General features: G+C 49.5%; 1 protein-coding gene across 3 annotated transcripts in view; it reads left to right on the top strand.

Moving 5' to 3' along the window:
• The window catches only part of STX3 (syntaxin 3), a 37,815-nt gene that overhangs the window by 875 nt on the left and 22,485 nt on the right, over nucleotides 1–14,455 (top strand). The window lies entirely within an intron of this gene.

The raw sequence follows: 14,455 nt of genomic DNA, 5'->3' as shown, positions 1-14,455 counted from the left end.
AGCCTGTTTCCTTATCTGTCAAAGGGAGATTGATATGCCTTAGAGATTTGTTATGAGATCAAATGATATAATGGGGCTTCGTATAGAGAAGTGTTAAAGCATGGATTAAGTCCAACATTCACGGATTCATTGAACAAATAATTATTGAGTGTATTCTATGGGGCAGGCCCAGTGCTAAGCCCCGGGGATTGGGTGACTCAGGCTCTGTCTTAACGGAATTTAAAATGTAGCCCGTGATACAAAGTAGTCCATCTACTTGGGAGCTTGTCAGAAGCGCAGAAGCTTAGGCCTCAGTCTGGACCTATGGAATCAGAATCTGATTATTCATAAATCTCCCCGGGTGATCATGAGCACATTAAAGGTTGGGGAACAGGGGACTGGATGGAACTGGGTTTGCCTTCTGGCTCCACTACGTACCAGCCATCCCGTACTTAACCTTGGAGCCGAAGTTTTGTCATCTGTCAAATGGGTAGTTGTGAGGACTAAACCCAAGAGAGTATGTAGAGCCCTTTGTATGGTGCCTGGCACATGCAGGACTAAGCAACGGTAAATCTTATGCTCGTCACTGCGAAAGCTCTTCGGAAAAATAAAGCCTGGTTCAAGTGTGAGGGGCTTCTGGGCTGATGTCACAGTTATTTTTCTTTCTCCTCTGTTGTCTTGGCTGAGACCTTCTTGACCCTCTTACCTGCTTTAGGTAGTAGGGCTGTGGAGGAGGTGGGGGTGATGGGGAAGTGACGGAGGCCAAGGGGCAGCCTTGGTGGCACCGATGGTGGCAGTGAGCCTCCCAGCCTCCTCCTTGTTCATTGTCATCTGACCTCATAACATCCCGTTTACTGTCAGGGCAGAATTGATTGCCTCTGTTTTTAAAGGTGAGGAAACTAGAGCTCAGACTGGGAAGGAGGGACGCCCCAGGTCACAGAGCTGGTGAGGGCTCAGCTGGGGGAGGAACCCAGGCTGCTGACCCCTCTCGCCCTGGAGCACGCTGACTGGGGCAGCAGAAAGGGAAGAAGAGCGTGGTTTTGAAGATCTTCCTGGAGCGCGCAGCCGGCAGTCCCGAAACAATGCAGAACTGGACAGCAGGCGGAGGTGGCGCCCTTCCTTGCATTAGGAAGTCCATTCCATGTCCGGCTTGCGGGGTCTTAGTTCCCCGACCAGGGATGGAACCTGTGCTCTCGGCAGTGAGAGCGTGGAGTCCTAACCACGGGACCGCCAGGGAAGTCCCTCCCACGGCCCTTTCAACGGCCATTGCCAACAAACAGCACAGAGCCTTAACTGAGCTTTGAGTTCCAAGTATAAATTCACTTTGCCGGGGAACCCAAGCAAGTCCCTTTGCTTCTCCGAGCCTCACTGTTACCTTCTGTAAAATGGAGCTAATGCTGTGTTTCTCCCTTTCCCTCTTGGGGATGTGGTGGAAGTGAGATTGTAGACGGCGCCGTTATGATGGCAGTGCTGTTCTGACATCACAGGTGCTGTTCCAGCCCTGTGGAGCAGGGAGATGGGTGGTAACACTGTGCAAGAGGCCCCGGCTGTGGGTTCAAGGGATTCCAGCTGTGGCTTTGCCCTTTAAGAGCTGTGTTCCTTGGTGTCACTTTACCTCTCTGCTCCTCCAGTCCCCCTTTGGAAAGCAAGGAGTGTGGTTGATCTCAGAAGCCCCTTCCGGCAATATTAACGTTTTTCTTGAAGACTGTTTGTTGTTAAGGTTTAGATGGCTTTTGGCTCCCCTAACCAGCCCCTCCTTCCCCTGGGAGAGAGACACCCCGCGCCCCCCCACCCCAGCAAGATAACCGTCTTGTCTCTCTGATTCCTTTTATCAACGTTTGCTAACTTCATGAAACCAATTTTACCCTGAGCCTGGTGCAATCTCTGTCTGTGGGGCTCTTTCTAAACTCTGGGGGAGGCGAGGCGTTAACTGCCTCCGGATAGCTGGAGAGCTGTCACGTGCAGGGGATTAGCTCTGCTCGAGTAGATAAGAGGAGAAGACGTGAAGAAGCGAGGCTGATGGGCAGACGTGAGGGCTCTGTAGAAAGCGTTTTTGGTAGTCAGAGCTGCCCGAGGATGGGCTGGGCTGGGCTGGCAGGACATGGGAGGGAGGCAAGAAGCTTGTTGGGATGTTGCGTGTTGTAGGAATCTGAGTGTTCTTGGAGGGAGGGGGGAAGCACATGAGGAGGTTCAAGGCCTCCATCAACTCTGACGATGTGTGTTTCTAGAAATGCTTCATTCTGAGCCTGTCCCAAGCACTGGGAGGCTCTGACGTCCATAGGACTGAGGTCTCAGAGTCGCTCCTGTAAAGTGGATCATCGTACCCTCCCTATAGGGTCACTGAGGGTGAAACGAGATAATCCGTGATAATCACCCACCACAGTAAATTCGAGTTCCCCAAACGTGACCTGCTGGGAGCAGCATCCACACTGAAGGGCACACCTTCCTGAGGCTACAGTCACAAGCCCTGACTCATTTTATCTCTTGCATGGCTCCTCCTGGCTGGCCATCCCAGCAGCCTGCCCTTTCAGGGACATCAGACCCGCTTGCCAGGAATGTGTGGTGCCTACACCCAGCCTGTCTCACAAGGCGGTTCCTCCTGATTTCTCACCAGCTGAACTTTGGACCCTCTGAGTCCAGACAATTCCCATCCAGGAACCTCTTGCCTGGCCCTCTTTTAATTCAGCAAATGTTTACGGAGGGACTTCCCTGGTGGCGCAGTGGTTAAGAATCCGCCCGCCAGTGCAGGGGACACGGGTTTGAGCCCTGGTCCGGGAAGATCCCACATGCTGCGGAGCAACTAAGCCCCTGCGCCACAACTACTGAGCCTGCGCTCTAGAGCCTGGGAGCCACAACTACTGAGCCCACGTGCTGCAACTACTGAAGCCCGCGCACCTAGAGCCCGTGCTCCGCAACAAGAGAAGCCACCACAATGAGAAGCCCGTGCACCGCAACAAGGAGTGACTCCCACTCGCTGCGACTTGAGAAAGCGGGTGCGCAGCAATGAAGACCCAACACAGCCAAAAAAGAAAAAAAAAAAAACCGAGTGCCTACTATGTCCTAAGCCCTCTGATAGGTGCTGGGGATGGGGATGGTAATGCTGGTGAACACATACTCCTGGGCCTTAGGGAGGTCACAGTCAGCTAGGGAGACACAGAAGAAACAGACACAGTGTCCCATCCTTGGGACAGAAGCAACCGCAGGAAGACCCTGTTGGCCAGCCCCTGGGGACAGGGCACTAGGGCCTGGGGGCGCTTCGCAGAAGAAGTGATGCTCCTGTTCAAGTCCGTGTTAAGGCTGAAATCTAATTCCTTCAGAGGCACGGGGAGTCTCCTAAGAAGAAAGGCAAGGATCCTGGATTTTCTCACCCATTCTCCCGTTGGCGAGTGCTTCACACAGACAACACGATCAGTGCTTTTTGACCTCTATGTGCCTAGCATACTGCTGGGCATCCTGTTAGGCAGAGTTATTTACTTCTTTTGGCCACGCCGCGTGGCTTGTGGGATCTTAGCTCCCCGACCAGGGATCGAACCTTGTCCACTGCAGTGAAAACACCGAGTCCTAACCACTGGACCGCCAGGGAATTCTAGGCAGAGTTCTTATACAGAAAGAATACATGGTCATATAGGGAAAACAAAGGGGTATATTCCATGAAAAGAGAACCCCCAACATCAAAGATAGATTAATGCTCATAGAGAAGCAGTGATGTACGGAATGGAGGGCAAGGACTTTGGATCCCTGTGGAGATTGATCTGTAGGGAACTGGAAACATCTTGGGGTGTACTGGTTCCTCCACAGCCAGCGCCAATAAGGACACGCTAATGAAATCAACCACCGGAGGCCCTAAAGACCAGACTGACTTTTGCACTCTTTCTGTTCTGTCTTGTGTCCTGCTGCATCTTAAATGGCTTGTCCTTGGCCTCCTTCCCCCTTTGAAGTGCCCCCATTTGAGTTCCTCAGGAGCACGGTTATAGTATAACCATCAGAAACATGGAGCTGTACGTCCCCTTTAGAGCCTAATTCCTTCCAAGACTATTTAATGAGCCCCTACTACGTGCCAGGTGCTTTGGATCATGGCCAGGTTGTAACACCCTGCCTGGAGACTCTCCCCATTGAGATTCCATCCTTTGGTGATAAGATTGGTGACTGGTCGGTGGTTCCTTCCTCACTTCCTCCTTCTCCCTGGCAGGATTCATCCCCTGGGAGAGCTGTTCTGCCATGAGCAGGGCTGAGATGACAGTGATAGGGATTGAGTAGGGATTACAGACCCATCAGCCAGAAGCCAGAGAGAAAATGCTTGGCTGAGAGCAGGGGATTAGTGTTATTTTTATTCCTGGGAGGGGGGCGGGGAGGCCGGGGGTGGGGGGCTGGCAGGAGCCGGGGGAGAAACGATTGTTCATGTTGTTTTCTCTCCCTTCAGGGCTCCTTTCCCCTTTTGTCAAAATTCCTGCCCATCTTCCCAAACTCACTTTATAGGTAACGCTCCCTAAACGCAGCCTAGAATATGCCCCCTCCATGCCGGCAGCCCTCATGGGCTGCATGTTGCTTTGCAGTGAAATATTGATATTTCTGTTAAGTCAGCGGGGTTTTTTCTTACCATGGAGTGGGCTTGAGACCACCTCCCATCTGTTTTTTTATGGGTTGGACTCTTTTGCCTCCTAGGTCCCGTCGTCTTTAAGATCGATGGCTCTATTACTTGTTGGTGTCACCGTATCAACTGCAGTAACAATGATCATTTATTGAGCTGCTACTTACTGTCGGAAAGGACTTGTGTTCGGTGCCTTACACACCTTGTCTCTAACCCTCTGAACCCCACAAGGCAAGATGGTGTTATATATTATTGCCATTTTACAACTAAGGGAATTGAGGCTCAGATTGAGATTGAGATTCCCCAGCTGGTAAGTGGTGAGATCAAGAATTGAACAAGTCTGTCTTGCTTATTTATATCACCCTACACTGTATATAATCATCTCCCCAACTACACTGTTTGCCCTTGATGCGGTGGCTGATGGGACGTTCTTCTGGGGTCCTAGGGCCAGCACTCTGCATGGTAGTTCCCTAGTAAACACTTGTCCATTGACTGATCAACAGCACCTTGGCCTTTCCTTACACACCCCGGATTCATCACTAGGACTTTCCGTCCCCTCTGGGTTGGTGCAACTTTACCTGCTTGAAGTGCAGCGTGTACTCAGGGAACCCATGAATGTGCTGACGAAGCCAGAGGTCACTGTTCTGTCCTCCAGGATGAGGATGGATGAGTTCCAAGGCTCCTAGCTGTACCCCAGCCCAACACCTCACGGAGGGTTGCCCCTTTTCAGAAAGACCATGAAGGAGAAGATGTGGATACCACGGTGAAAATCTAGCAACCTCGTTCTTTCCCTGGAAAATCTTCTGTGTCCCTCAAGGCTCAGTTCCAATGTCATCGCTGCAAGGAAGCTTCCAGATCTGGCATTCACCAGGCCTTCCCTGGGCTTCCACAAATCTTTATTTTTGTCGATACGTAAAAGCAGCCACGTAACGTTATGTGAAACCTCCTCTCTGAGAGCCCAGACCACACACGCCTCATTCCCCCTGTGTTTTCACGTCCCAGCCCACAGCTCAGAAAGCTGTAAACCTTGCTATCCAGTGGATGAACGGGCATATTCTACAAATGAACTTGCTGGGAGATTCTGTAGTCCCGAGGGGCCTTACCTCCAGCCTTTTACATTAGGCCCCTTTGTAGCTTCCTCCCCTCATCACTGTCTCCACTGTTAGGTCAGCCTGTTTTCTGGCATTGGGCCGTGTCCATGGCAACGTTCTCCTGTCTCCATCTGGAGACGTGGGTAAGGTTCAGTCCCCACCCAAAGAGATTAGTGGAGCATATACTATCTGGGTATGTTTAGCTGCCTGGGTCAGGGCAACGCGGTACAGCAGCAAGATTGCTTTTTTTAGAAATAAACGTTTTATTCTAGACTAATTTTAGATTTACAGAAAGGTTACAAGGATAGTACAGAGAGTTCCTGTCTACTGGGTTTCCTCCATTGTTAATATCTCAAGTTATGATGGTACATTTGTCGAAACTGAGAGACTGACCTTGGTACATTGCTATTCACTAAGCTCTAGACTTTATTTAGATTCCACTTGTTTTCCCATGGATGTCCCTTTTTCTGATCTAGGAGCCCACCCAAGGTAATGCATTTCATTGAGCTGTCATGTTTCTTCAGCGTCCTCTGAGCTGCGACAGTTTCTCAGTCTTTCCTTGTTTATCACGACCTCTTTGGTACGGCATCTGTGTTTTAGTGCTTTGGATGTTTGCGGAGGGGGCGGGGGTGGAGGGGGGCGGGCTGCAGGCTACAGCTGGGGGTGGGGTTTGCTGTTAAGAGGCATCATTCCGTGGTGGTGGAGAACAAGGGCTCTGCAGCAAACTGCCTGGGCTCTCCTCCCGGCTCTGGCACTCACTGTCTGCGTGGTCTTGGGGAGGTTGCTTGCATCCTTATGCTTTAGTTTTCTCAGCTGTAAGGTGGGGAGGGTCCCCAGAAGATCCTTGTAGAGATTAAATGCCTTGGTAAATAAATATAAGGCACATATCTTAGAATCCTCATCCCAGGGTGGTGCCCAGTAACTGTTAGGTATTATAACTATTAGTGAAGTGCTCTGGGAGGATCATGATGGGGAGGGGCTTGTGGGACAGAGGCTGAAAGGAAGTTGAGGAGGAGGCTGAGGATGGACTAGAGAAGACACTGTGAGCTCCTTCCTCCTTTTTGTATCCTTGGCAACTGGATACTGTGGGGTGCTGAGGGGGCAGTGGGGGGTGGGAGGAGAGGGAGGAAGTCGGGAAAGAGTGGAGAAGGCTATGGTAGGGGAGGAAGAAGAAGAGGGTAATCTTTGAATCTTCTTGAATGCTCCTGGGGCGAGAGGGAAAGCAGGAAAAGGTGTGGTCTTCTCACCCCAAATGGACTTCCTGTAGGTATCCTTTGCGTAAATCCATGCAACCTTCAAAATTTCCCCGAGAAGTCACCTTTGCATCCATTTTCTAATACCTCCCCCTTCCCTGGGCTCCGCCTTGAATTCAGGTGACGTTGGGTGCCCCATCTTCTCCTGGGTGTACAATTCCTTGTGCTAAGTGCTGTCATCATTTACCACGTGGCATTGCAATGACCTGTGTGCCTGTCTGCCTCCCATTTGAGACCATGAGGTCCCGAAGGGCAGGGGGTGCTGAGTTTGGTCTGTGTTTCTCCAGCGTTCTGTACTATTGCTTGGGAAATGATAGATGTTCAGTAAATACTGTTGGCTGAGTCAATGGACAGATGGATCTGTTATTGTGGATGGGACCTTGTAGTGGGTGAGAAGGAGAATGTAGTAGGCGAGGTGGTCGGTTATGAGACCCCAGGATCCTTCTTTTAAAATAATCCACTGTGAACACTGGGTTGGACCAAGCAGGGTTCCAGCCCTGGGTTTGTTCCTTACTAGCCGCGTGATTCTGGATGAATTAACCTCCCTAGCCACAGATTACTCATCATTATAGACGACATCTGCCCACAGGGCATTTTTGTTCTGTTTTTCCTCCTTCCTCTCTTTAGATGAACTTCCATCCCTTGTCACTGCTCCTTCTCTAGACCTAGCTCAGGTCCTGAGAAACAAAAGCAGAGGAATTAACATGGCATGTGGGGATGAAACTGATGATTTTTGTACCCAACAAATGGAAAGCAAGATCTTTTCAGGCACACATAGAAGATTAAAAAATACCATGTATTAAGACATAAATAAAATGTCAAATTCCACAAAATGTTAAGTCATATAGGCCATGCTCCCTGAGGTTGATATAATAAAATTAGAAATTAACAATACAATCATAGTCCTCCCCAGGTTTACCCACTTTGGAAATTTAAAACCACCTTTTAAAATAACACTTGGGTTCAAAAGAAACCAAAATGGAAATGACAAACTATTTAGAAATGAATGGGGCTTCCCTGGTGGTGCAGTGGTTGAGAGTCTGCCTGCCGATGCAGGGGACACGGGTTCGTGCCCCGGTCTGGGAAGATCCCACATGCCGCGGAGCGGCTGGGCCCGTGAGCCATGACCGCCGAGCCTGCGCGTCCGGAGTCTGTGCTCCGCAATGGGAGAGGCCACAACAGTGAGAGGCCTGCGTACCGAGAAAAAAAAAAAAAAAAAAAAAAAAAAAGAAATGAATGATAATGAGAGTAGTAAAGGTCAAAATTGGTGAGAATGCCGCAGAAGCAAAATTCGGGAGGAGGTTTATTTCTTTAAATCCACATAGTAGAGAAATGACTTCATTCAAATAAATGAACTACAATTTAGCTCATTCTAAGGGTCCTGCTGCCACCTTCTGAGTATTGGCATTAGAGTTGCATCTTTTGCAGAAACTTTTTAGAGAAAACTGTCTGCGTGGCATGGTCTTGGGAGTTTAATATGTACCCAGCATTGCTCCAAACACTTCACATGCATTCACTAATTTAATCCTCACAACAGTTCTATGAGCAGATTATTCATGCAACAAACAAGGAAACCGAGTCCCAGAGAGGTTAAGTCACTTGTTTAAGGTCACACAGCTACTTACGGGGCAGAGCTGGGTTTTCATCTCAGGCAGTCAGGTATAGCTCCACATACCTGCACATTCATGGGATTATATGCACTGCTATCTTTTTCATTCATGCTTATAGATTAGATCATTTTCGTTGTACTGACATTGCAGCGTCCCCTGAAATAAGTGAGGGCGTGTTTCTGATCCAGCATGGGAAGGGCATCTTCAAATAGAGTGTAGAGGGTAAGAACTGGGGCTCTTGGCGCCCACAGACCTGCTTTTGAGTCCTAACTCTGCCACTTATTAGCTGAATCACCTGGGACAAGTTATTTCCTCTAATTAAGTAGTTATCTCCGCTGTCAATGGGGAAAGTCCTCTTTGTCCCTCATAAGGTTGCCGTGAGAATTAAATAATATGTGTGATACCACAAGAGTGCCTGCAACAAAATACACGTGTTATCTGGTGGTATCATTGTTATGGCAGAACGCATGGAGCAGGGCCATCAGGGATTTTGCCTCTTGTTCAGTTGTCCAGCGACTCACTGGCCTTGGGTTTATTCCTCAGTGTCTTCATTTCCAAATGGGGCCAATTCTTGCCTCAGACTGTTCAGCCAGAACAACATCTTGAAAGTAAAAGTGCGAGGCTCACCCGGGGTACCGTTATTGCTTGATTTCCTCTATCGCAGGTGTTACGGGAAGAGGCAGTCAGTGGAAAGGGGAAGCGTTCCCTCTGGGAGGGTTTTGCTGAAAAAGACCACAGTGTAGGAGGGAGAAGGGGCATAGAGAAGGTCCCTCTGACTCTCAAATGGGGGACAGAGAACCCTGAGTGCCTATTCAGAGCTGACACTTCCTCGGAATTTCTGGCTCTTTTTTTTTTTTGCGGTATGCGGTCCTCTCACTGTTGTGGCCTCTCCCGTTGCAGAGCATAGTCTCCGGACGCGCAGGCTCAGCGGCCATGGCTCACGGGCCCAGCCGCTCCGCAGCATGCGGGATCTTCCCGGACCGGGGCACGAACCCGTGTCCCCTGCATCGGCAGGCGGACTCTCAACCACTGCGCCACCAGGGAAGCCCCTGACTCTTTTAATTAGAGAAGAGAGACTGGAAAAGCCAGATGTTGGGCCGAGGGTGCACGGGCATGAGTGTGTGTTTGGAATCCTTGGACGTGGTGGTATTTGTCTTTGGGAATCCACAGTCCCTCATCCTGGAAGGAGGCTGGTGGGCGAAGTAGGCTGCAGGGACAAGAAAAATCATGCGTCCTTGTCTCTTTGAATTGGATTTATTGGGTGAAGATCTGGGTTTATAAAGAAGAGTTTATAGCCCCGAGCAAAGAGCTATTTACATGTTCAGAGAAGGAGGTGCGGGAATCTGTGCTCACCTGTTCCCACCGGCCACAGTCCTTCAGTACCCCACAAGGGGGAATCAGGACCAGATGCTCCTTCCTAGTCCAGACTGCTGGTCCCATCCTTTCTGTTAGTATTTCCTTCGCCCCAAAACTTTCCCGAGGGCTCCTGGGTCTCCCCTCTTGTCCAGGGACCCTCTCATCTTTCTGGGGTCTGGTACCTGAGGCAGGGAGGGCATCGGAGAGCCAGCAAGCGGTGACCTCTTCATTTGGGATGGTGGTTTTTTTTTTTTTTTTTTGTCTCTTTCTTTGTTCCTTCTGTCTTGCCGCTCTGATTTGTAATGAGCCTTAAGGAATTGCTGGTGATTTAAACGTACGTTGCAGCCATGTTTTAACTTTTAAAGGAGAGAGGGGAGCCCCTCTTCTTTCCCTTTTCTTTAGAAGGCATCCGTTCCTTTACTTCGGTGGTTTCCCAGCTAGCTACGCTTGCTTCTTTCTTTCTCCCTTCCTGTTTTCCTCCCTCCCTTCTTTCCTGTTTCTCTCTTGGTAAGAGGCCTCGTTCTGAAAATGAAATCTTATGTTCAACCTCAGTGTAAAAAGCAGATGAAAATGAAGCTGTGCAGATTGAAGAGGGGTTGCGGGCCAACCTGCTTGACTTCCCCCAGTGGTTTCTTCTTCTTCTTTTTTAATACATTTATTTATCTATCTATCTATTTATTTATTTATCTATCTATCTATTTATCTATCTATCTATCTATCTATTTATTTATTTATTTATGGCTGCACTGGGTCTTCTTTGCTGTGCGCGGGCTTTCTCTAGTTGCGGCGAGCAGGGGCTACTCTTCATTGCGGTGCACGGGCTTCTCATGGCAGTGGCTTCTCTTGTTGCAGAGCACGGGCTCTAGGTGCACGGGCTTCAGTAGTTGCAGCACGTGGGCTCCAGTAGCTGTGGCTCGTGGGCTCTAGAGCGCAGGCTCAGTAGTTGTGGCGCACGGCTTAGTTGCTCCGCGGCATGTGGGATCTTCCCGGACCAGGGCTCGAATCCGTGTCTCCTCCATTGGCAGGTAGATTCTTAACTACTGTGCCACCAGGCAAGTCCCCCCTCCCCGCCGGCGTGGTTTCTGAGGCACCCTGGAGGTCTTCTGGGGTTCCACAAAGCCTCATTGGAAAGCTAAGCTCCTTACTTGGTGAGAAAACCAAGGCTTAGTGGAGACAAGTGCTGTCCCCAAGGCCCCCAGCGCCTTCCTCTCAGCCCCGCTTTCTGCAGGGCTGGGCTGCTGTGAGTGGGGTGCAGTGCAATTAACAAGGGCTCAGGACCAACCACCGAAGCGTGAGCCCCAACTCTGCACATCAGTAGCTGGGAGGCCATGAATAGATGAGAACTTCTCTGCCCTGCAGGTTCTCAGTGACGGAATTTAGGAGGGGTTCATTGACACAGCGTACGTGAAGCAGCTAGAGTGTGCCGGCCACCCAGCACCTCCTAGGGGCTCTGCAGGTAGCAACTATTTTTATTAAAGGAGCTGATGAAGCGGGACCCACAGTCAACAGACTAAGGATGACAGAGAAGGCAGCTGAGAGAAAGGCAATGATGTTGGGTGAAAGGAATTGTACGTTGAGTTGAGTCCTGGGCCCCTGAACTCTTTCCACTGTGTCCAGAGAGGGAGTCATAGCCCTGGCTGTCCTCACTGAGTTTTGGGGTGCATGTGAGGGGTGGGGGGCGGGGGATGGAGCCCAGATTCGAGCTCAGTGCTGCCTGAGTCACTGGTGGTATCTCCCATCTCTTGGCAGGAGACGCAGCAGGAGGTCGGGAGAGAGGAAGTGGATGGTGGGGCTTGTGGTTCTCATGTACGTTTTTTACTGCAGCTGATGTTGCAGCTACTCTGACGGTCCTATTATCACATGCCTTGATGCTCTGATAAAGATGCCAAAGTTCTCTTCTTGGCTGTGCCCAGCCATGTGGGCTGAAGATAAAGTGCATCATGTGATTTCCTTGCCCTTGGGGTCCCTGAGGCCTCTTGGTCTGTAAGAGCACGAGCACGGATGTGTCAGAGGGGAAGGACCCTTGCCCTGGGATCTGGTAGATCCTCTTACGGAGAAGCCTGGTTCCAGCATCACGCGACTCAGATCACCTGGGATGATGGCCTCTTTCTGGAATTTTCTGATCTGGACTAAACTTTGTTGCTTTTGTTGCCGTTGTTATTTTATATTTTGGAGGCAGCATACTACAGTGGGAAAAACTCTGCACGGGAAGATGGGAATCAAGAAACCTGGGTTTGGGCTTCCCTGGCGGCGCAGTGGTTGAGAGTCCGCCTGCCGATGCAGGGGACACGGGTTTGTGCCCTGGTCCGGGAAGATCCCACATGCCGCGGAGTGGCTGGGCCCGTGAGCCATGGCTGCTGAGCCTGCGCATCCAGAGCCTGTGCTCCGCAACGGGAGAGGCCACAACAGTGAGAGGCCCATGTACCGCAAAAAAAAAAAAAAAAAAAAAAAAAAAAGAAAGAAACCTGGGTTCTATTCCTGGCTGCTCCAGTAGCTCATTATTTGGTCTTGGGCCTTGGTTTACCCAACTCTTAAGTGAGAGAATTTGATGATCGAATCTGTAGGGTTGCATTCAGCTCTAAAAGTTCTATATCTTTGCTGTTTAAGGGTACTTAGATCCAGATTAAAGCTATAGAGAAGATGACTTTGCTGGATCTTATGTATGGTTGTTTTATTGAGATGTTATCATGTGCTATTCGTTGTGTAAGGAACTTAAAATTATTATCTTATTTAATCCTCACAAAAGCCCTGGTGGACACTTTTGTTCCTGTTTTGTACATAAGGAAATTGAAGCTCAGAGATGTTGAGCCCAGTATTTAAGGCTCAGTGACCAGCATGAGGTGAAGCCAGTTATAGAACCCTGGTGGTCCTGATGCTGCAGAATCGATCTTCTTGACTAAGCCTTTGTGTGAGCACTTTCCGCAGAGGAGAACACACACTTTTAGACATCGTGTCTTTACAACTAGGTGATGGGGAAACTGACACTTGTTAGGCACTGCTGTGTGCCCTGTGTTGTGCTAGAAGCTTTCCACGTGTGAACTCTTCCAAGCCTCGTAAAGTCATAAAGTATGTGGTGTTATTACCATTTACAGGTAAACTCAGGTCAGTAAGGGACTTGACAGAGGTCTCACAGCCAGTTATTGGTAATAACAGGTTTTGGACTTCGGTTGTGGGTGACCCAAGACTTCTTTTTTCCCAGTTCACGTGTCCTCTCCCTGGAGGTGGCCCAGGCTGCCCTGTTAGAGCCTGTTCAAAGCCAACATGTGGCCGTCTTGGGTGGGGAATCCCTGTACAAATTCCAGGGGTCTCAAAAATGCATGTTATGATGGAGGGCTAGGGTGCCTGTGTCCCATGCTTCAGGGCACAGGTGTTCCCAGCTTCCAAAACCTTCCCTTAGTCCATCCCATGATGGCAGCCTCATCCCATTTCCATAGCACGTGTACCTATTTGAAGAAAACTGAGTTGACACCCTCATGTGTGTCTACAGACACACATACATGGGATATATCCCCCCAGTGGGGGTCTCTACAAGACCTCCAAAGAGAGGAAACTCAACAAATTCTTGTTAACTCACCTTCCTGGGGGGAGACCAGGTTCCTATTTTCTAGTGAGGATCTCCAAGATCCTTTTTGGGAGGTGGAGCTCTCTGGAGGCTGCTGAGAGGCCCAAGTATTGATGATAGTTGATAAAAGGAGCATTTTATCTCACACTTTAGAAACTGCTGGGTAGATCCAGGCTGCCGGTCTCTGGTAGGGGTTATTTATTCAACTAGAATTGATTAAGTTTCCGTTACATGTATAGCATATGGTAAGTGCTCAGTATACATGTGGAATAAGTTAATGAAAGACAAGTACAAGTAATTTTATTTTACTTATTTATTTATTTTTGGCTGCTCCCCATGGCTTGTGGGATCTTAGTTCCCCGACCAGGGATCAAACCCAGGCCCTCAGCAGTGAAAGAGCCGAGTCCTAACCACTGGACCGCCAGGGAATTCCCAAGTACAAGTAATTTTAATTACAAGTGACAGAAGCCGGTTCTGGCTAAATGAATAAAAAACAGCATTACAAGAATACTGTTGGGCTCATTGAAAGAATACTGAGGAAGATCTGTAGAACTAGCTCTAAGCCAAGGGGTGGGTTCGGGAGGACAGAAACAAGGGTAGCCCTGGGCACCAAGCAGGTATCTCTGTTGGGTGCTGCTATAGGTTGACTTGGCTCTGTTCATTTCACAATTCAGAATCCTCAGAGAGCTTGGGTGGTGATTGATAACCTTCCCAGAATCATGTGGGGAAGGTCGGGGTTATCTTCACAAAGGGAGGTGTTCTGGGCAGGCACACACTCAAAGTATCTTCTCCAGTGGATACCGAAGGCAACCCTGACCCTCCAGGAGTTTACAGTCAGTGGGGAAGGATAGATAAGTGAAGGGATAATTAATAGAGGGCTGGGATTGATGCTATGGAAGGTTGGCACAAAATGCACTGGGAGCTCAGGGAGGTTTTCAAGTTTGCATGGGGGGTCGGGGAGTGTCAGATCAGGGAGAAGTTTGTTCGAGATTGAGTTTTAAAGGCTCAATAAAATT

The sequence above is a fragment of the Mesoplodon densirostris genome, chromosome 7 (assembly GCF_025265405.1).
Source record: "Mesoplodon densirostris isolate mMesDen1 chromosome 7, mMesDen1 primary haplotype, whole genome shotgun sequence".
Lineage (NCBI taxonomy): Eukaryota > Metazoa > Chordata > Mammalia > Artiodactyla > Ziphiidae > Mesoplodon > Mesoplodon densirostris.
The sequence above is the reverse complement of the archived record's forward strand: the minus strand, read 5'-3'. Positions and strand labels throughout refer to the sequence as shown.